Here is a 24,587-nt window from a genome sequence, read left to right on the forward strand (position 1 = left end):
CTCTTTACACAAGTAGCAAACACGAGACCTTGCGGAGGGATTCCGTGGAGCAATTGTGTGTGAAAACAACGTTAGCAAGAAGTCCTTGAGCTAAGAGTCTAACTACTAATATTAACCTAATAAATTCATAAATCTTAATGCGTTTAACTAAATTACATCTTGAGTGAGCTACTACTAGGTGGTTTGGTGAATAGAATCTGGTAGTCGAGAACTTCCGTATCCGGTGATACTAGGGATTTAGGGGGTTAGCACTGAGCTAGCTGCTTTACCTACGGTTGGTGATAATCTGTGATTAATAAAAAGTGGAAAAGAACATAACTTGAATCATTGTTTTACAACGAAGAAGGATTCCTTGATCATTATGTAAGGTTCGTGTACAATCAACACGAGCAACCCTAGAAGGGTAAAAATATAGATTTTAAACTTTTTATTCAAATAGGGTGAAATATTTTCAATACCATTATTTGAAAGAATAAATTCAAGTAACAATATTCAAGATACAAACTAGAGTAGTTTCTGACCCTGAAACCCGATTGTGCACAATTCTTGTCTCTTTTTCTAAATGCGGGCACATGAGACAAGAAGCACTTTCAACACAGTTATAATGTGTCGGGGTGAAAAATATTTTGCTCACCCCAGGATTCCTGCATGGAATTAACAACAACCCTCGAATGGATTTGATTTTAGAACAAGTTTGAGCTTTTTTGTTAATCAACTGGCTCTCCGTTGCAGTTTCTTGACATACCTTACTTTATGTTTGTACTTGAAACAATTTGAGAGCTCGTGTACCTTAATGGTATAATAGGGACATGTCAATGTGGAGGATGGTTCGGGCATCATAGACGAACATGCTTCTAAACAAAACGAAGTACCTGAATCATAAGAGACATAGTTTTCGTTAGACAGGGAAAAATCCATTTTATCCTTCAATGCGGTCGATGATGTTTCTCCAAGAAGAATATCAAGATTGATATGAGTATTGCTACAGTTATCAAAATTGATATTTTCACCAAAGAGTGCTACACTTGATTTTTCATCTTCAGTTAAATCATAGTGATAGATGTTTCATCAAGAGTTGCAGCAAGACCTTTGTTCCCAGTGTATCTTCTACGATTTGGCACTCATTAAAAAAATGACCAAATCCTTTACACTTGAAGCACTGTGGCATATCCTCATCATCATTGTCGACTGTATCCCTGTTTTTAGGAGGAACACGATCATGAGGCTTAATTGATGATCTAGGTTTATCTCTGGTGAACCGTTTACTTCTCTTCAAAAGAAGATTTCTAAACTATCTTGTGATCAGAGAAACTGAATTGTCAAGATCTTCATCTGAAGATTCATTTTCAATAGGATCATCCACAGAGTTGCCAACACTTTTACTTTTATAAAGTAGTTTAGTGTTCTTTTATGCTTTGAAAGCAATATCCTTTCCAGTTTTGGATAGATGTTCATGATCAAAGATATTTAACTTTCCAACAAGAGTATTCCTGGAAAGAGTTTCAAGGTTATTTCCATCAACGATGACATGTTTCTTAGAATCGTATCTATCTAGTAGAGACCTGAGAATTTTCATCACAATGTCCTTTTCAGGAATAGTCTTACCCCATGCAAATGATGCATTAACAATTTCAGACACCTTGTGATTAAACACATCAAATGAATCTTCATCAGCCATACGAAGGTCTTCCCAATCAGAATTTAGGTTTTGAAGCCTAGCTTCTTTCTCAGAGGTATTTCCTTCAACTACAGTTTCTAAGATATCTCAAGCATCTTTAGACTTAATGCACGTAGTCACATGGTGCTGAAGATCTGGGGTAATGGCATGGATTATAGCATTTAATCCGTCAGAATTTTGATTTGCAGCACTAATCTCGACTTCATTATATCTACCAATATCCTTTGCAACAGTTGCATTGTCTACTGTAACCATTGGAGGATCATAGCCATTAACAACACGAACCCATGATTGAAAATCACGCGCTTGTAGAAAGGCACGCATAACAATTTTCCACCATAAGTAATTCGATCCATAGAAGACCGGCGTTGCTTTTATAGAGATAATACTTCTGTTCATAGAGTCAGATTGCTACAAACACAGACTTATGAGGTCTTAGCGTCTTTGCCTGCTCTGATAACAATTGAAACGCAGCGGTACAACGACAACACCCAATATTTTGTTCGACAATCTGTATGGAATAAACTCTAATATAATTATAAGAGCACCAACTTAAAAGTGAGACTCAATCAAGAAAAATATCAAGGAGCTTTATCTATTTCTTAATATAATCAGTAAATCAACTGGATAGAAATCCGTGAGACTGATTGATATGAGAATAACTCGAATGGTACCAAACACCATTGGCCGAGTGTCAATCAAGTTTTATCCAACAATCAAGGTCGGATTTATCAACTGATTGAACTACGCACAACATGTGATATTCAATTATTTAAACAAATATAATGCAGAAAAGAAATAACATAGACACCAGAAATTTTGTTAACGAGGATATTGCAAATGCAGAAACCCTGGGACCTAGTCCAAATTTGAAAACCACACTGTATTAATCCGCTACAAACACTAGCCTACTACCAGTTAACTTCGGACTGGAATGTAGTTGATCCCTAACCAAGTCTCACACCGATTAAGGTACAGTCGCGTTCCTTATGCCTCTTGAATCCCAGCAGGACTCTATGCACTTGATTCCCTTAGCTGATCTCACCCACAACTAAGAGTTGCTACGATCCAAAGTCGGAGACTTATAAACAAATCTGTCTCCCACAGATATGTCTATATTTTTATTCTTTTTGTTCCATCTTTTGATACAAAGATCAAGGTGAACAGGAACCAACTAATAATCATGTCTTATACTCCCAAAGAGCAGCCTAGAAATATTAGTCTCACAATAACCTAACTGATTAACAGGAGAAGTTATTACGGAATCACAAGAGTCTGAAATGAAGAACTGTTGTGATTACTTTTTATATCTTACCTATCAGAGATGATTCTTGAGTAAATCTTAGAGAAGATAAAACTCAATACGATAGAACAAGTAAGATCAGAATGTGAAACTACAGAGAAAATAGTTGTATATGGATTCACGAATCCCAAATGAAGTCTTCAAGTCGTTAACTTAATAATGGTTTTGGAAAAACCTAGGTTAAATGAGAATCGACTCTAGTTTACAACTAGGACACATGAGCATGTCAGAATTAAGTTCCCAAGCTGCTAGAGTTCTCCCTTATATAGTCTTTCAAATCAGGGTTGCTTACAATCAAAGCTAAGAAAGCTTAGTAACAAAGCAATTGATATTCACAGTTAGATGAACTCCTGATTTAAAATTCAAGCTAAGTCTGCTTAGAAATTAATCAACCAATCTCCACCATTAGTGGTAATAGCTTGATACACACAAATGAAATATACCTATATTTATATTTGGATGAACCGTACCCAAAAGTGTATATCTTGTTGGCTCAAAATAGTTAACCGAAGTTAGTGATATTAACACTTTATAACTTAGCCATATTCATCTAACACTTCTAGATCAAATATGATGATCAATCAATCATAATATATAATCAATTGAATCTAAATGTGTTTCAAGAGAGTTGTTCAAATGTCCATTATCTCATAGAAATACATATACGAACCATTTGAAGCAAAATCGGTTTGGTTTGTAATTCTACAAAGTACTTATACAAGAACCAATTCATGAACATAATGTCGCGGTTTGTAAAACTAGTTCACATACCTTAATCATTAAAGTTACATGGACTTTAGTTCGCAAACGAACCCGAGTTCATGAGTATGAAAATCACAATTTACCGATTTTAGAACTTGACCACTGTGTTGGCGAACTGAGTATGCGAACAACAGTTTCGGACTTTGACTTTGTCTAGCTGTTCGCAAACAGGGTACGCGAACAACAGTTCCGGACTTGGCCTTTGTCTAGCCGTTCGCAAACAGGGTACGCGAGAAACAGTTTCAGACATTTTCACAGGTATACCATTTCATAATACACCAAATTATGGGATTAGAAACGGAATCTAGACGTTACTAAAACGGGTTGTAACAGCTCTCGCCTGTTGCAAAAGTGGGTGTTACATTTTTTCATCACGACTTCGTGGTCGTCACGAATTTGGGTTGTAACGTCCCTCGTAACGGCTGAGAGCCGTTACGAATTTTCCACGTGGTAACAGCTAGGGGCCCTACGTTTTTTTGTACAGCTTCCGTAACGTTGCCGAGCCGTTACTACGTGGCATATTGTAGCAGTTTGTATCCATTACTATGTGGCAGATTGTAACAGCTTAAAGCCGTTACGAACGTTTTTGTAACAGCAAAAAAATTACTACCAATCAACCTTGACCTGGTCAAGGCTGGCCGGCAGTAATTTTTCCGCCTGAAATAAGACGAAATTCTAAATTCAATACCCTGCATACTCCTTTCAATACATTCATAACCACACTCAACAACAATTTCTTCAATCTGAGCAAAAGAACATTCATTCAATTCATAATCACATTCATTCAGTTCATATAACAAAAGAACTGAAATTTCTCTAAGTATCAAACCTTTTTTTTTTTTTTTGTTAAGTATCAAATTTCTAAAGGAATAATTGAAGGTTCCAAATTTCTAAGGCAACAAATACAAACTTACTAACTGCCTAAAAAACTTGAATACATGGAACTTACAAATCTTGAAGCTCCTTTGTTCTCCGCCCTTTCTGATGAAATATAGCATCATTCAAATAACAACAGCTAGTTCATTATATCCTTTGCAGGCTTGCTTTGTTGAAAGCTTGAGCATTGGAAAACTCGATATAGGTAATCCTACAAAATATAACAGGCAGCATTATTATGACAAGTAAATAGCACAAAAGTAAGTCAAAGATAGACAATTGCAACACGATATTCCCAGCAACAAAATTCAAGTGTGGCGTTAGTACGAAAAGACAACGGAAACCGTGAAACAAATGGTTCTTGGTTCAACATACCGGTGTTTGGCAGGAGGTTTACACATTTTGCAGGGAATTAATATCTCGACCCTCATGTCATCAGATTCACCACATTCCTTATAAATTACCTGCAGTTGCAGAATGCAACTGTTAAGATACTTCTCATTCATCTATATTCTGGCAGTATAGAATATGAAATTAGGAAAGGCAAAGATACTTAACTAGTTAACTGCAATTAGGTAAGATGAAGCTTCATAAGTTGGCACTATCTTTGGTCCTGCAGCAAACCAAAGTCCATTAGCCGTCTCACCAGAACTGAGTACAATTGTAAGAAACAGGAAATCAATCAAGTATACAAGTGAAGTACTTACCCGGTAATCTAGAAGGCACACAAGTTGATGCCAACCTCACTGCAGTCCACTTCCCACCAGCGCAATACCTCGCTAGTATAAACTGAGTGTCAAATCCACAAATTTAAACTTAATAGTCTAAGTATAACCAAGTGAAGTACTTGCCAGGGATTGATATTTCCCCGACTGGATACTACTGCTTCAACTGACCTTGTGTGAAGTCCCTGTGCATTTACATATAACATAACAAAAACCACCTACATATATATCCAAAAAGATGATGAACTGAAAGAAAATATCCATTCATAAGCCGATTTGTGTTCACATATATAGAAAAAAATTACATTGGACCAACAAAAGTTGCTTAGGATAAAACTTTTTTTATGCACAGCTGCATAAGAGTATGCACATTAGTTAGCATACGTACAAAAATGTGAACTACCAAGTTCATAGGTACCAATTGCGTATCCATTAGTAGTACCCTTGATGGTTTTGTAGATCAATCAATATAATTTTTTGGTGCAATCAGGACTATTAACAAATTCATAACCAATTCACAATACAAAATTAAGTTTTACCGAGAGTTCTTTTACCGGTTTTAGGACTGCGACTGTGTGAAAAGATGCACTGTACTAGACTAATGGAAGCAGAGATGCACTGCATTGAAGTGAAAATCTGTCCTCCTAGCTGAACTACAGTGAGTCAGTAACATCACATGTAAATAAGGTCTCCATTTTACAATGCTATAGGCCATTCATCGATTTTACAATGATAAAAAAGAAGAAATGTTTACTTCGAGAAAGCCAAAGAAAATTCCCACATTTCTAAATACTGGAACCACATAATGAAGCACTCATATACACAAAAATGCAAAAGAAATTAAAAGAGAGTACGTCGGGTTCAGTGATGGATACGTTGCAAATTTATCCATTCGGTTATCCATAAAAGGAATGCGATCTCATATGCATTCTGCAATGTGTAGAATTAATCAATTTTTTAGAACGGATAAAAATCCAAGGCAAAATGAAGATACATTAAAGGATGAACTAGTATACCTGTATACGATATACCATAAAGAGAGTGAAATGCAGAAAATGCAAGAGAAATCTAGGACGCCCAAACCAAAAAAGCAAACAAAAAATACCGGGAATTTCTAATGATCCTAATTCCAAACTAAGCTACCTAATCTATTGACCGAAGAATTAGATATCCCTTCCCTATTGTGCAGCTGATCCCTACTCAAACTTCAGACTTATTGAACACATTTCAAGATAATGGTAATCAATCATGTTCCACTAAGCACAGAACATCAATTTAGAATAAAAGGAGAATCGAGCACAAAACTGAGCACGCACTAACTATAGAATAAAGCACCAATCATGTCATACTAATTATAGTTAAGCACACTAAAGGGAAACATTGATATTAGTCCTACCTTAAACCAAAAAGCGAACTGAGATCACTCATGGATTTCAAATCTTAATTTAGGATTTACCAATTTACATAAGACACTTAAGATCTCACTGTAGAAATTGAATGTCCAGCTCTTTTCCATTAAAGAAATTGAGATATCAACTCTCACTGTAGCTCTATTAAAGACATGTTAAGATAACGAAATTGAGAGACAAAAAATATTGTTATACATTAAACAACAACAACAACAAAATGATTTTCAAATATGTTTAATTCAAATGAATTTAATTGTGTTTTGATCGAGAAAAAAGATTAAGAGATTGATCAAAACTTAGTCAACAACCCTAGAAAATCTTCATATCTAAACAAAGACGAGGATAAGATGAGTACAAATCTGAATTGTGATTATGAATCATATACTAAAATCGAGATGAAACCGAATGTTTCAGCTTCAATTCAAAATCAACAAATTAAAGTTTTCGATTTAATAAAAATATTAAACTTATCATTCAAATTGTTTTTTGTTAGAATATGGGCATCCAACTCAAAACCAATTGGAAATGAGTGGAGAGGCCCTAAGGATTATAAACTGAAGGATCTTAGATTGCCCAAACAATGTGAGACTAACAATCTCAACATGCACGATCATATGTAGCCTAGTTGGGTCTAACACGTGGACAATAAATCGGGTGACGCGGAGTAAAGGTGCGGTCAAATGACTCGACACAAATAGCCTGCTCTGGTACCATGTTAGAATATGGGCATCCAACTCAAAACCAATTGGCAATGAGTGCAGAGGCTCTAAGGATTATAAACCACAAGATCTTAGCTTGCCCAAACAATGTGGGACTAATAATCTCAACATTTTTGTCAATGATTCCCTTAAACGAAAATATCCGCAAGTAGAAGATTCAATTAGATATTGCTCTCGAAACTCTTCTCCACTGGATTAGATTTATGCTTATCGAGAACTAGGATTTGAAGGTGGAATTGGTTGATTTCTGATATTCGATTTAGGTTTATCAAATTGAAACGAACTGAAATGAGTGTTTCTCATGCTCGGACTGAATCGAGTGTCATTCCAATATGAAAGAGAAGAAGAAAAATCCCAATTTTTTCGCTTTTCTTAATAGCCCGTCAAAATTACTGACCTGGTCCACATTATATGGATTTGACGATGGTGGCCTATCAAAAATGAGTCGACGGACCAGTTCTATTAATTTACGGGTGTCATTATCCAGCCTTACCCTAAACCTAAATTCGAGAGAGATGTCTCTCATTAATCCCAATCATTTGCAAACTTAAAATTCAGAGAAAACAAAAAGAGGCAACAGCTGCTGTTGTTACTTCCGAGAGAACAGATCGAGAAGATATGAAGAAATTGAGAAATGGGTTTGCTGAGGATCTGAATCTGATAAAGGGGTTGATGGCCGTGACAAATCGAGACAGAGATTATCAGGATGACTCTGTAATTGAAAATTGTGTTGGTGATTGAAGTCGACAGATAGAGATGCTGATTAGGTCTTGTTATGGAGGATAAATGGAGTCGATAACTGAAACTGAAGAACAAAACAGGATAGGGTTTGATTCGAAATGGGTGTTTGGTTTGAATCTGTGAGTTAATTGAAGATGGGTTTTATTCTGAATCTGAGATGATGAAAGATGGAATTGCAGAGAATATGGTGATAAACCTGCTGTTGAACCGAAGATGGTGATTTTCATGGGTTGGTGGTGCTGTTGAAGGTGATTTAGGGTTTGAGAAGACATTGCATATGGAAATTGATTGAACTGAAGAAGGAATCAAAGCTGAAATTGAAATGGGTTTTCCTCGATTTAGAGTCAACAGTGAAGAATTGGAGCCGATGCCATCAAACTCAGTGGATGGAACAGATGGAGATTATTTAAGGGTTTGTAGATTTCCTGGCGTTTGATATTCATGGGTTTGTGTTAGAATTCAGAGATGGAGAAGTAGATGATATTGTCGTTGTTGTTTGATGGGTTTACGGTGAGCTGAACTACAGACTAAATCGTTTTTGTGGATTGGAATGAGTCTAAGATGTAATGGGAAGTTGAATTGAAGCTACACAAGAACAAATAAATGTATGTTAGGTTCTTAACAGGTATGAAGCAGAGATAAGCCTGAAACAGGCCTGAAATGGGTCGAAATACAAACAGAACTCTGCCTGAATTTACTGCACCGGCGATCCAACTCAGCGATACCGATCCAACCTAACTCAGCCGAGTAAGACCAGTCGGCCGAGTAAGATGCTAACTCGGTGTCTGAATCTCTTCCCTTGACCCTCTTGACCATTGGAGACCGTCAATCTGACTGTTAACTGTGACGGAATATTCCCTCGATAAAAAGAAGATTCCGATGACTGGCAGCACTTCTGGATGCCGTTTTCTGTCTGGATTCCGGTGGTAACAGAATTTTTCCGGCGACTCAATTAGTGAAGAATTTTCTAAACTCATGGATTTGAAGAATTGGGCTTGGATTTGGAAAGAGAATATGGAAGATGTGGGGAAAGGCTTGGATTTGGAAGTTGAGTTACAAAGGGAAAGGGATTCTATTCATAAGAGGATTGCTAGGAAATTGAAGCCTATAAATAGAGAAGTTCTCTACACACTTTTGCACACCTTTTTACATACACAACACTTGTGTTTTTGCTTCCTTTTTCAAAATTCTTCTTTTAATTATTTGCGTGAACTTCAAAAATTCTCATTTTAATTATTTGTGTGAATTTCAAAAACATGAGTAGCTAATTTTCTTATTGATTGGGGATGAATTCCTAGTTCTTAACATGTTTTGAGTTTTGTTTTTAAATCTACTTTGAAGTTTTTCACATGATTATCGTTTGTTTTTACTAATAGGAATGTTTATACATTCATGGTTGATTGATAGATTGTTTAGGTGGCCAACTAAATTGACTTGATAATCGATATAAAGCTAGTGAAAGTTAGGGGATAAGTAATCGATTATTGACTCTTTACACAAGTAGCAAAAATGAGACCTTGCATAGGGATTCCGTGGAGCAATTGTGTGTGAAAACAACGTTAGCAAGTAGACCTTGAGCTAAGAGTCTAAATACTAATATCAACCTAATAAATTCATAAATCTTAATGCATTTAAATAAATTACATCTTGAGTGAGCTACTACTAGGTGGTTTGGTGAATAGAATCCGGTAGTCGAGAACTTCCGTATCCGGTGATACTAGGGATTTAGGGGTTTAACACTGAGCTAGCTTCTTTACCTACGGTTGGTGATAATCTGTGACTAATAAAAAGTGGAAAAGAACATTTTGAATCATTGTTTTGCAACGAAGAAGGATTCCTTGGTCTTGTCTCTCTTATTGATTTTCCTTATCTTTTAATTGCTTTGTTTATTTATTTTTCTTTATAAAATCTAAAACCAAAACCCCCCCTTTTTGTGACAATTAAACAACTAAAACCTCTTGCTCCTCGTGGGAACGAACTTGACTACACTATATTACTTGTTAATTAAGTGGAAAAATATTAATTAATTTGTTGTGGTTACGACACGCATCAAATTTTGGCGCCGTTGCCGGGGAGCAGCGGACAATTTTAATTGTTTTTATTTTTCTTTTTGTTTTATTCCTGCTTTGCTAGATTTTATATCGTATCTGACTTAGTTTTTGAGAATCTTGTTTCAGGTCTTTGGTGAATGCTTAAAGAGGGAAGGACGAGTCCAATACATCTTCGAACCGGCACTCAACTAAAGGACTTCATTCGTGCGGTTAACACTCCACTTCCTCGTTCTTCATCAAGTGAGTCGCTGATTCAGACATTGAAGAAGAAGCAATGGGTGATCGTACACTCAAGGACCTAGATTCTCACAATCTCGATACACAAAAATGGTGTATTCAAACTAACTCAACCTTCGAGATCAAGCCGGGGTTGATTAGAGATTTACCAAAAATTTTCATGGCATGGTGAATGAAGATCCAAACAAACACCTTATGGAATTCTATGCCATAGTCATGGCCATGCTTCCACCAGAGACTAATGAGGATGGAGCAATGTTGAAAGCTTTTCCGTTTTCTTTGGCGGGCAATCCTAAGCAATGGTTGTATTATTTGCCTTCCGGAAGTATCACAACATGGAATGGGATGAAGAAACTTTTCCTCGAGAGATATTTTCCTGCATCAAAAGCTACTCAAATTCGCAAGGAGATATGTGGGATGAAGCAAAATGTGGGAGAGTCATCATATGAATGTTGGGAGTGGTACAAGAGATTGGTGGCAAGCTGTCCACACACCAGTTCAGTGACGTCATGATACATCAATACTTTTAAGAAGATCTCCACTAAGTGATAGATCTCTTCTTGACGCCGCGGGTGGTGGTGCACTGCTGAACAAGACGGTGAGCCAAGCTACCGAGTTTAATTGAAAGTATGGCTGCAAACTCGCAACAATTCTACACAAGAGAAGAACCAATGGTTAGGCGAGTGCATGAAGTTAGTGATTCATCATCACACCTTGAACAAAGGATGAGTAACATGAGATAATGATGCAAAGGATGGTTGCGGTTATCATACCTTCATATGATGAAGAGTTGGAACAAGTAAATGCTTTGTTTCCAAATCAAAGGCTAAGGTACGATCCATAATCTAATACTTACAATCCCGGTTGGAAGGATCACCCTAACTTTAGTTATGCCAACAAGCAAGCGGCGGTTCCTAATCCATATGTGCAACAAGGTGGTTTCCAACAATCACGCTTCCAACCTCAACAACAATTTCAACCACAACAAGTCAAGGAGCGTGATTCTTCGAGTGATGACAAGCTCAATGCGTTAATGCAAGGCATGCAAGGTCTTACTTCTATGTTACAACAAAGCCAACAAAGCCAACAAAAGACCGATTCGGCTATCAAGGCTTTGGAAATTCAAGTGGGGCAATTGGAGAACGATGTGAACCTATTGAAAGCTCAAGCATCCACAAAGCATTCTTCACAACCATTTGTGAATACAAGAGAGAATGTTAATGCGACTTCCTTGAGGAGTGGAAAATAAGTGGAGCAACCAAATTAACAAGATGAGGTGCATGAAGAGTTAGTCGAAGACAAAGAGGAAACCACCCCAAAGGAGAACTCCAAGGAACCGATTCTTACTTTCACCACTCCACCCCCGTTTCCTAGCCGATTTGCTAAGTCGAAGAAAGAGTTGGAATACAAGGATATTTGGGAAATCCTTAAGAAAGTACAAGTCAATATTCCACTCATTGAAGCTATTCGACAAATTCCTCGCTGTGCAAAGTTCTTAAAGTATTTGTGCATGAAGAAGAAAAGATTGAAAGGGAATGAAGTCATGAGTGTGGGGGAGAATGCTTCGGTGTTCATTCTCAAGAAACTCCCACCTAAATTAAAGGACCCCGGAAGTTTCACCATACCTTGCACAATTGGTAAAACAAGGTTTACTCGATATTTGATAGATTTGGGAGAATCGGTTAATGTTATGCCTTCCTCGGTTTATGATTCTTTAAATATTGGTCCTCTTAAGGAGACCGGAGTAGTTCTTGAACTTGCTAACCGATCTAATGTTTACCCGAAAGGGATTGTTGAGAATGTTTTGGTGCAGGTTAATGAGCTTGTATTCCTGGCCGATTTCTATGTCTTAGACATGAATGATGAGAACTATCCGAAGTCTACACCTTTGCTATTGGGTAGACCATTCGTAAGTACCGCCGGAACGAAGATTGATGTCCAAAATGGCACCTTGACTATGGAGTTTGATGGTGCAGTCATCCACTTCAATATCTTTGAGACAATGAGATACCCAAGTGACGTGAAGTTATATATTCCCGTTGAAGAGACTGATGCGGGCTAATGAATGTGAAGCAAGAGCTAAGTCGGGCCGTCGACTTTAAAACAAGCGCTTAGTAGGAGGAACCCCATAGGTTTTGTATTTCTTATCCTTTTGCTTTTTATTTTGTTATTTATTTTTGTTGTTCCATATCATGTTAGGATTTCCCACCTTGACTTTACTATGACGATTCAATTATATTGAGGACAATGTAAGGTTTAAGTGTGGGGGAGTGGTTAAGCATTTATTTTAAAAAAAAAATGCATAAAACCTCCAACTTTTAGATATTTAGAGTCACTAGCATACTTCTAGGTATGTTTACATAGAGAATTCTGACCGACATAACTGAACTTGGAAGTGTTCGGGAACTACGTTCAGATTTCTTGCTTGTTAGAGTGTTAAATAATGGATTTAATCATGCCGGTGATGCAAATAAGGAGTAGAGAGAAATGCATTATTAGAATTGCTGATCAATCATTAGTGGAGACTACCCTGTTTATATCATGTGAAGCACCAACCAGAAATTCTTTGTAGCTGACTAAAAAGTTTTTTTTGAGTGTGTGTCATCGTACGTTAATGCCGGGTAGAATGGTGAGCTACCCAATTTTCCTCCAATAGAAGCACTACTTTTTGATCTCTTGAGTGCTAATTTTGTCAATCATGAGGGTGACGTCTATAGATGAAAGTCTCCTTCTTGTAGTTCGATTTGCAGTTAGCATCATTCTCTCGACAACAACGGGTCCATAGAAACACCATTATCATCAACAAGGGAGCGACATCAAAATATACAAGGAAAGTTGAAGACGTTCAAGGTTTACAAGCAACGGAACGAGAAAAAGAGCAAATTTCATATTCAAATAAAGCAACATACAAAGAGCAGATTTTTATATATGTTTAAGACTTACAATACAACGAGCATAATTATACATACAAGTTGAAGACTTATTTATAAGAGCGAAAAAAATCAAAAGGTGAGGATTATTGAAATTCATGATTTCGAGACGATACAAGTTGTGAAGAATCAAGAGGCAAAGTACTTTTTCCATGGCCATGGTTTGTTTTATTTTCACTTTGTTTTGTATTTTATTTCTCTTGTCTTAAAAAAAAAAAGAAAAAGAAATTTGAAAAAGAAAAAAAAAATGATGACAAGAGAAATTTTTGGTTTTTATTTATTTAATAAGCCGTGGGGAAGGAAAATCTATAAGGAAGTTTCAAGCAACAAGGATTTAAGGAAAAAGGTTACAAATTGCCAAGGATCTACGAACTCCGAGAGTTTATCATCGATAGTTGAAGCCGAAGACGAGGAGCCGAAGACGTTTGTATTGGATGCTGTGAGAGTGGTGCTATCATTATTGGCAATCGGATGTGAAGGTGAATAAGTAATCTCATCCTCGATAATAATGGTTGATTTCCTTTCTTAGAGATCGTCAGAAAAATGGTTTTTCAAAACGTTAAAAGATGTGGGTTTTTAAAATATTTCGGAAGTTGTCCTTCCTACCATTCAACGTGTTGCAGGATTTCTCTCTTCATTCCTACCTGCACACATGTGAGACCCATAAAAAAATCGTCCTATTGAGTGCAATTATCATAAAATCCTTTTATGTGAGGCAGAGTCGAGGCGAAATGCTTATTGATCGCTCTTAAACACGCGTTTTTCTCATTATGGTGTGGTTATTTCTCACTCAACATTTAAGAATGAGAACATGTTCTTTGGTATTTCTAACTTCTTATTACTATCATGCAGAAACTCTATGTCCTCATAACTCTTTGGATGCTTGCGACGCTGGAAAGCTTTGAAGTTGTAAGTTTTAGTTTGATTTGCTCGAGGACCAACAAAGTATAAGTGTGGGGGAATTTGATAGGTGTAGAATACACCTTGATTTAATATCTATTGGTTAAGTTTTCTTTGCTATTTTTCTTGTAAATTATGTATTTTACGTTTGTTTTGAGTTTTATAGCTACTTTGGATTCATGCGGACGAAAAGGAGAAGAAATAATCCAAATTTGAGCAACATTGTCATTTCATAGGCGAACACTATCTGGAGTCCATTCAATGTTAAGGGGCAACTCTACTTGAAGGAGTACTAATAAATACAGATCAGCTGAGGATAAGGGGCTAGACTTTGGTTAACCCTTATTAGAAGTGACCTGGTGTCATTATCCAGGCGTACCCTAAACCTAAATTCGAGAGAGATGTCTCTCATTCATACCAATCATTTGCAAACTTAAAATTCAAAGAAAACGAAAAGAGGCAGCAGCTGCTGCTGTTACTTCCGAGAGAACATATCGAGAAGATATGAAGAAATTGAGAGATGGGTTTGCTGAGGATCTGAATCTGATAACGGGGTTGACGGCCGTGAAAAATCGAGACAGAGATTAGCAGGATGACTCTGTGATTGAAGATTGTGTTGGTGACTGAAGTCGGGAGATGGAGATACTGATTAGGTCTTGCTGTGGAGGATAAATGGAGTCGATAACTGAAACTGAAGAACAAAACAGGATAGGGTTTGATTCGAAATGGGTTTTTGGTTTGAATCTGTGAGTTAATTGAAGATGGGTTTTATTCTGAATCTGAGATGATTAAAGATGGAATTGCAGAGAAGATGATGATGAACCTGCTGTTGAACCGAAGATGGTGATTTTCATGGGTTGGTGGTGTTGTTGAAGGTGATTTAGGGTTTGAGAAGACATTGCAGATGGAAATTGATTGAACTGAAGAAGGAGTCGAAGCTGAAATTGAAATGGGTTTTCCTCGATTTAGAGTCAACAGTGAAGAATTGGAGCTGACGCCATCGAACTCAGTGGATGAAACAGATGGAGATTGTTTAAGGGTTTGTAGATTTCCTGGCGTTTGATATTCATGGGTTTATGTTAAAATTCAGAGATGGAGAAGTAGATGATACTGTCGCTGTTGTTTGATGGGTTTACGGTGAGCTGAACTACAGACTAAATCGTTGCTATGGATTAGAAAGAGTCTAAGATGTAATGAGAAGTTGGACTGAAGCTACACAAGAACAAATAGATGTATGTTAGGTTCTTAACAGGTATGAAGCAGAGAGAAGCCTGAAACATGCCTGGAATTGGTCGAAATACAAACAGAACTCTGCCTGAATTTACTGCACCAGCCGAGTTCTATATATTTGGATCGGGCTCCATGTAAGTTAATCTGATGAAGTACCCTGATGAAAAAAAAAAAAAACAATAAACAACAATGACAATCATAACCACTATTGATAAAAAAAAACTATCCTTGTTACATATCCAAGAAAATATTGCAATACTTATGATCTCTGCGATCATCTAAGCTTTCCAATACTATGAGATACTATCCCTCCACGCTGCATATTTGGCATAGTTAGCTTCACTAATTCACAATTGAAACATATACATAATTGTTGTTGAAGGCCTGCCACTTACTCTGGGACTACGTCGGGTTCAGTGATGGATACGTTGCAAATTTATCCAATCGGTTATCCATAAAAGGAATGCGATCTCATATGCATTCTGCAATGTGTAGACTTAATCAATTTTTTAGAAGGGATAAAAATCCAAGGCAAAATGAAGATACATTAAAGGATGAACTAGTATACGATATACCATAAAGAGAGTGAAATGGAGAAAATGCAAGAGAAATCTAGGATGCCCAAACCAAAAGAGCAAACAAAAAAAAACCGGGAATTTCTAATGATCCTAAGTCCAAACTAAGCTACCTAATCTATTGACCGAAGAGTTAGATATCCCTTCCCTACTGCGCAGCTGATCCCTACTGAAATTTCAGACTTATTGAACACATTTCAAGATAATGGTAATCAATCATGTTCCACTAAGCACAGAACATCAATTTAGAATAAAAGGAGAATCGAGCACAAAACTGAGCACGCGCTAACTATAGAATAAAGCACCAATCATGTCATACTAATTATAGTTAAGCACACTAAAGGGAAACATTGATATTAGTCCTACCTTAAACCAAAAAGCGAACTGAGATCACTCATGGATTTCAAATCTTAATTTAGGATTTACCAATTTACGTAAGACACTTAAGACTCTTACTGTAGAAATTGAATGTCCATCTCTTTTCCATTAAAGAAATTGAGATATCAACTCTCACTGTAGCTCTATTAAAGACATGTTAAGATAACGAAATTGAGAGACAAAAAATATTGGTATACATTAAACAACAACAACAAAATGATTTTCAAATATGTTTAATTCAAATGAATTTAATTGTGTTTCGATCGAGAAAAAGGATTAAGAGATTGATCAAAACTTAGTCAACAACCCTAGAAAATCTTCATATCTAAGATGAGTACAAATCTGAATTGTGATTATGAATCATATACTAAAATCGACATGAAACCGAATGTTTCAGCTTCAATTCAAAATCAACAAATTAAAGTTTTCGATTTAATAAAAATATTAAACTTATCATTCAAATTATTTTTTGTTAGAATATGGGCATCCAACTCAAAACCAATTGGAAATGAGTGGAGAGGCCCTAAGGATTATAAACTGAAGGATCTTAGATTGCCCAAACAATGTGAGACTAATAATCTCAACATGCGCGCTCATGTGTAGCCTCGTTGGGTCAAACGCGTGGACAATAAATCGGGTGACGCGGAGTAAAGGTGCGGTCAAATGATTCGACACAAATAGCCTGCTCTGGTACCATGTTAGAATATGGGCATTCAACTCAAAACCAATTGGCAATGAGTGGAGAGGCCCTAAGGATTATAAACCGCATGATCTTAGATTTCCCAAACAATGTGGGACTAATAATCTCAACATTTTTTTCAATGATTCCCTTAAACGAAAATATCCGCAAGTAGAAGATTCAATTAGATATTGCTCTCGAAAGTCTTCTCCACTGGATTAGGTTTATGCTTATCGAGAATTAGGATTTGAAGGTGGAATTGGTTGATTTCTGATATTCGATTTAGCTTTATAAAATTGAAACGAACTGAAATGAGTGTTTCTCATGCTCGGACTGAATCGAGAGTTCATTACAATATGAAAGAAAAGAAGAAAAATCCCAATTTTTTCCGCTTTTCTTAACAGCCCGTCAAAATTACTGGTCTGGTCCACATTTTATGGCTTTGACGATGGTGGCCTATCAAAAATGAGTCGACGGACCAGTTCTATCAATTTACGGGTGTCATTATCCAGCCTTACCCTAAACTTAAATTCGAGAGAGATGTATCTCATTTATCCCAATCATTTGCAAACTTAAAATTCAGAGAAAACGAAAAGAGGCAGCAACTGCTGCTGTTACTTCCGAGAGAACAGAGAGATGGGTTTGCTGAGGATCTGAATCTGATAAAGGGGTTGATGGCCGTGACAAATCGAGACAGAGATTATCAGGATGACTCTGTGATTGAAGATTGTGTTGGTGATTGAAGTCAACAGTTAGAGATGCTGATTAGGTCTTGCTGTGGAGGATAAATTGAGTCGATAACTGAAACTGAAGAACAAAACAGGATAGGGTTTGATTCGAAATGGGTTTTTGGTTTGAATCTGTGAGTTAACTAAAGATGGGTTTTATTTTGAATCTGAGATGATGAAAGATGGAATTGCAGAGAAGATGGTGATGAACCTGCTGTTGAAACGAAGATGGTGATTTTCATGGGTTGGTGGTGTTGTTGAAGGTGATTTAGGGTTTGAGAAGACATTGCAGATGGAAATTGATTGAACTGAATAAGAAATCGAAGCTGAAATTGAAACGGGTTTTCCTCGATTTAGAGTCAACAGTGAAGAATTGGAGATGACGCCATCGAACTCAGTGGATGAAACAGATGGAAATTGTTTAAGGGTTGTAGATTTCCTGGCGTTTGATATTCATGGGTTTGTGTTAAAATTCAGAGATGGAGAAGTAGATGATACTGTCGCTGTTGTTTGATGGGTTTACGGTAAGCTGAACTACAGACTAAATCGTTGCTATGGATTAGAATGAGTCTAAGATGTAATGGAAAGGTGGATTGAAGCTACAGAAGAACAAATAGATGTATGTTAGGTTCTTAACAGGTATGAAGCAGAGATAAGCCTGAAATAGGCCTGGAATTGGTCGAAATACAAACAGAACTCTGCCTGAATTTACTGCACCGGAGATCCAACTCAACGATGACCGATCCAACCTAACTCAGCCGAGTAAGATGCTAACTCGGTGTCTGAATCTCTTCCCTTGACCCTCTTGACCATTGGAGACCGTCAGTCTGACTATTACCTGTGACGGAATATTCCCCGACAGAAAGAAGATTCCAATGACTGGCAACACTTCCCGGTGCCATTTTCTGTCTGGATTCCGGTGGTACCAGGATTTTTCCGGCGACTCAATTAGTAAAGATTTTATAGACTCATGGATTTGAAGAATTTGGCTTGGATTTGGAAAGAGGATATGGAAGATGTGGGGAAAGGCTTGGATTTGGAAGTTGAGTTACAAAAGGAAAGGGATTCTATTCCTAAGAGGATTGCTAGGAAGTTGAAGCCTATAAATAGAGAAGTTCTCTACACACTTTTTGCACACCTTTTTACACACGCAACACTTGTGTTTTTGCTTGCTTTTTCAAAACTCTTCTTTTAATTATTTGTGTGAACTTCAAAAGTTCTCATTTTAATTATTTGTATGAATTTCAAAAACATGAGTAGCTAATTTTCTTATTGATTGGGGATGAATTCCTAGTTCTTAACATGTTTTGAGTTTTGTTTTTAAATCTACTTTGAAGTTTTTCACATGATTATCGTTTGTTTTTACTAATAGGAATGTTTATACATTCATGGTTGATTGATAGATTGTTTAGGTGGCCAACTAAATTGATTTTTTTTATTGATCTAAATCTAGTGAAAGTTAGGGGATAAGTAATCGTTTCTTGACTCTTTACACAAGTAGAAAACACGAGACCTTGCGGAGGGATTCTGTGGAGCAATTGTGTGTGAAAACAACGTTAGCAAGTAGACCTTGAGCTGAGAGTCTAACTACTAATATCAACCTAATAAATTCATAAATCTTAATGCGTTTAACTGAATTACATCTTGAGTGAGCTACTACTAGGTGGTTTGGTGAATAGAATCCGGTAGTCGAGAACTTCCATATCCGGTGATACTAGGGATTTAGGGGTTTAGCACTGAGCTAGCTGCTTTACCTATGGTTGGTTATAATCTGTGACTAGTAAAAAGTGGAAAAGAACATAATTTGAATCATTATTTTGCAACGAAGAAGGATTCCTTGGTCTTGTCTCTATTATAGATTTTCCTTTATCTTTTAATTGCTTTGTTTATTTATTTTGCTTTATAAAATCTAAAACCAACCCCCCCTCTTTTTGTGACAATTAAACAACTAAAACCTCTTTCTCCTCGTGGGAACGAACTCGACTACACTATATTACTTGTTAATTAAGTGAAAAAATATTAATTAATTTGTTGTGGTTATGAAACGCATCAGCTAACCGTAGCTTAATGTTTATGAACTGATTCTTTACTTTGTACATTACGAATCAATTCGATTTTGCTTCAATTTGATCATATATAATTTTATGTGATTATCAACAATTGAACAACTCTATGAAACACAATTAGATTTTATGTGTTTTTGGTCTTTCTACATTTCTTATATATTTCGTGTATTGTGTTTGTAATACTTTTGTAAGGCCTATTAGGATGGCTTACCAAGTTTTTCTCCCGCTTTAGCTTGTTTAGCACATTTCACATTAGTGTTTCGAAGTAACTTACGAAAGGGAAGGCTGTGTTTCCAGATACTATACAGACCCATCTAGCATGTCTTGGTAGGGTGATGGAAAAGCAATAGGATCAGGTTCGGAGGGAGAAAAAAGTTCTTTGCATGAGCAATTCAGCAAGGTATCTGTATCACTGATGTGAATGTTATTATTGGAACGTGCAATGTTAAAGTAGACGATGATGGTGTGTACTAACTTTCTTAGTCAGAATCATACTCACTTCTGTTCATGTTGTTTGAAATGCTATGTATACTCATTTTTATTCATGCAAGACATGGTATTACCGTGTTTCTCAATCCCATTCATAAACTGCTCAACAATCTTGCTGCAAGTTTGAATAGTTCGGATAATGGGATGATGCACTGGAGGATCGTAATGATATGTTAATTATAAGTTAAACATGTTCTTAGTTCTTTTTTTTTTCCTTCAAATTAAGCAATAAAAACAATATTTTATAATTATTGAAAATATTATATTGGCTAGCAATTCAATACTGGAACCAATTGACGGGTGACGCCTGTCAAAAGTTATTGACAGTTAAAGCTTGTAGCTTATTGATGCTAATTATTGACAGTAGGTTACCATCAATTACAGTTTTCGACACCTTAAAATATGACATGCCCTTTGACGGGCAGGCACTGTCAATAATACTTATAAACGACAGACTTGGTCCATCGAAAAAGGTCATTTATGGCATAGTTTTTAACTACTCAGTTTGCAAAAGGGTACGCAAACTGTCGTCCTGGACCTAACTCAGGTAGCACCGTTCGCATACTGGTATGCAAACTTGGTTCCCGGACTTCTTAGTTAAAACCGTTCGCATACTGGTATGCAAACTTGGTTTCCGGACCTGAATCATACCAAGACAGTTTGTACACTAAGTACGCATACAATGATGTTTTCCAGACTAGGGTTTAAGTTATGCACTCCCATTTCAATCATTGAAACATTCTTAGAAGATGACAATGGTTGTCTCACACAAATAATGTAAGATGTTTCAAGGCAATTTCCAACAAATAAATTGTTTCCAACTAAACTCGTCAAGAATAATGATGAATGTAGCTAAAGCAAAAGGCTGCCAACACATATTTCGAGAAATGGATAAGCGAGTTATACTCAGCTCGAAAAAACAAATGCGTATGATATGAAAGTTTATGCCGGTATACAACTTTTTGTCTCAATAGGAGATAACATAGAATATAATAGACTTCTGAGTGATTGATAAGTTTTAGTCTCCACATACCTTTTGTTGATGAAGTTCCTCCGAGTTCTTCAGTAGATCTTCGTCTTCAGTTGTAAGCGTCGTGAAGTCTAAAGCTCAACTACACAATCTATCCTAGTCCGAAACTCCTATAAGTAGACTAGAAATCAAGACTATAGTTTTTATCAACTAAACTTGACAAACAAGTTTGAGATAGCAACGCTTGCGAGTTCGACCGAGCAGTGCTTTAACAATCTCCCCCTTTGTCAATTTTAGTGACAAAACTATCAATACATATAGATTACAAAATAAATAAACTTTGTAGCTTCTCATCCGTCATGCTTGATTTCCTTGGTTCTTCAAAATTCCTTGAATTCTTTGTCGCTCCAAGTAATCTAGTGATTCTGAATGTATTCGACTCAACATCATTGTTGTTGAAGATCCGTAGCCATAACAATACGAAAACAGTTGTTCTCAAATATTGTTATACAGTGTCATAGTATTATTACACAACATCAAAGTCCAATTGCATCACAACTTTGAAAATAATACTATGGTGATATGTATCACTCCCCCTTAGTCAATACTTCATCTGACAATGAAAATCACTCCCCCATACATAATGATCCGTACACCATATGTATGTAATGTGAACTACAAAATAATTCTCGCCCCTTTTGTCAATATAAATTTGGAAAGGTACAAAACTACGGGATCATAATGAAATTATCATAGAGATACTTCATGACTTAAAGAGAACATATCAACTTTTTTTAGATGATTTCACATAGTTGAAACTTAGTGTATTCACCAAGGAGTTAATAAAGATACAAGATAACTCCTATAATATTCCACAGCCGCACTCCCCACAAAGATTTGGAAAATAAGCGCAAATTCAATTAAGAACTCTCCCTCATAAAATGTCATTCCCGAAAGAACAACAAGAGCGACCTTACTTTTACAAGAAAAGGAGGATTTCATTGGACATTAAAAAATTACATCAAACATGAATTTGTATCCAGAAAACTCGAATAAATTAATCAACAAGTGAAACTCGTAGATTAATCCAATCGGAACTGCTCAACATAAGAAAAACTTACGGATCCATACAGTACTTCCACATAAAAATGGATCATGGAAAGATCAATACTGCGGAATATTCAAAAGTTCATTCTATTTTCCATCAATATTTACATAATGACACAGTAGACTTAACTTTTGACATATATGAGATAATCATAGTTTACAGACGTAAACAAACATATCCCATAACATATTTTTGCAATTTATAAAACCAATAAAGATTAATACTGCAAAATCATCTTCCAAATAACATAGAAATTAAATAAATAAATCTAAAAACATTGCAAGATGAAAATCCGTTGGCAGTAGTTATGTGTAATCGCAATATATGTTATTCCAAACCCTAGTTATCCTTCTTAAAACACAAGAATAAATTTTCATAAGAAGTTTCCTAGAAAAAATAAAAAAACAATTCCTAAAACTGAAACTTAGACATAAACAACAACTAGGGATCGAACAAGACCAAGTTCATCAGTTGCTTTCTTCATTTCAGTTTCCAGAAAGACAAGATTCTTTGTTACAATTTGAACTGTTCATGAACGACAACAAAATCTCGGAGAAGATTTCCAACCAAATCAGATGACATCTGAACAGGTCTATTGAGTTTGTGGTCGCAATCATAGAAACATGTTATGGCAAGAGGATCTTTATGAAACTTAATCATCTTTCCATCTTCAAGTTTGTCTTCCTTTTTGTATCCATCAATCGTGGAACATATATATATATATATATATATATATATATATATATATATATATATATATCTAAAAACAATATTAGATATATATATAGATATGTTTTCATAGGGAGAAAACCCTAGGGTCTCATATCACACTTTCCAAACACGCCGGTGTTGGAACTATCTATTTGAATATGGAACCGGTGCATGAACTCTTCGTGGTTATGAAGCAAAATTCAGAACCAGGAAACCAATGGAGCCTATTTTTAGAAGCATGTTTTGGCACAAGATCAAAAACAAGTCAAGAATACATAACACATTTTGGATAACTTTGCCTATGTAAAGAGTGGTCAGGATTTGTCCTTGGAAAAGATAAATCCATGGCCGTGATTGTCCATGAAACACAATATTACGGACCATAATTAATCTTTTTTATCGTAATTATCGTGTTGAATATTGAAACGGCATAGAATTGGGAATCGATAGAGATCAGGCACCATACTTTTTCATTTTCTTCGAACGACATTTTCATGTTAGCATCAAAGAACCTTCTTTCTAATAGCAACCTATTTCTTTTACTCGCATTATCTCATGTTATTCGACTCTTCCTCACTGGAAAATTAGGGTTGTGAAAATAACAATCAGGAATTAATTTTCAGATCAATCAAACAATACCCAACCCCTCTTCCACTCAAGACTTTTATTCTTGGTCTGCTACCGAAAAAAACCCAACTTAGTTCTAAGTATGCTAATTGTGTTCATATTTAGGTGGAATTCGTATTTCAACTTTGGATGTTGGAAGTTATAATTTATGGATCCAAAATCAATCTTCTTTGTGTTATAAATGTTTAAAAAGATCTTCGTTTACTGGGGGCCGGGGGGAGTTGAATAGCCCTGGAGCTGGAAAGCGGAAACAAGGTACATACTTATTCGTGAGTTGTAAATCTAAAATGTATAGCAAAACAAATAAGTACATCAAGTATCATTTATAACAGGAGGATATTGGAGTACGTCTTAGATTCATTTGTGCAAAGGAAAAAACTTATGGGATACGAGGTGAAAAGGACGCCATTTAAAAATAAAAAAGGTGTATGGGAAATTTATTAATAATTGTTAAATTTGTATAAGCATACACTAGAAACTAATTCAAATTCATTTTGGTTTAAATATTTTAAGTATTTATACAAGTTACATGGTGTTCAAACTTCTCTGAATAATACACGTTTTCTTCCTATTTTTATGCAATTCTGTCAAAGGTTTTCATTTAAAGCACTAAAATTTAGTGCGTGAATTTCAGACCGTTCTATTAGAGGTGTATCCGATTTCGAATAAAAGGAATCTAAGCAAAGGCATATTTA

At 36.1% G+C, this 24,587-nt stretch overlaps 2 long non-coding RNA genes across 2 annotated transcripts; both read right to left on the bottom strand.

Annotated features, from left to right (window-relative positions):
- Window positions 1–4,703: 4,703 nt before the first annotated feature.
- On the bottom strand, window positions 4,704–5,442 carry LOC113354305. The gene is made up of 4 exons (XR_003361803.1): window positions 5,327–5,442; window positions 5,178–5,232; window positions 4,995–5,083; window positions 4,704–4,830 (listed from the first exon to the last, which is right to left on the bottom strand). It is a non-coding gene; the product is annotated as an uncharacterized LOC113354305 (long non-coding RNA).
- Window positions 5,443–15,051: 9,609 nt separating this feature from the next.
- Window positions 15,052–16,289, bottom strand: LOC113354306. The gene is made up of 3 exons (XR_003361804.1): window positions 16,137–16,289; window positions 15,957–16,043; window positions 15,052–15,718 (listed from the first exon to the last, which is right to left on the bottom strand). It is a non-coding gene; the product is annotated as an uncharacterized LOC113354306 (long non-coding RNA).
- Window positions 16,290–24,587: the final 8,298 nt, after the last annotated feature.

The sequence above is a fragment of the Papaver somniferum genome, chromosome 2 (genome assembly GCF_003573695.1).
Source record: "Papaver somniferum cultivar HN1 chromosome 2, ASM357369v1, whole genome shotgun sequence".
Taxonomy (NCBI): Eukaryota; Viridiplantae; Streptophyta; class Magnoliopsida; order Ranunculales; family Papaveraceae; genus Papaver; species Papaver somniferum.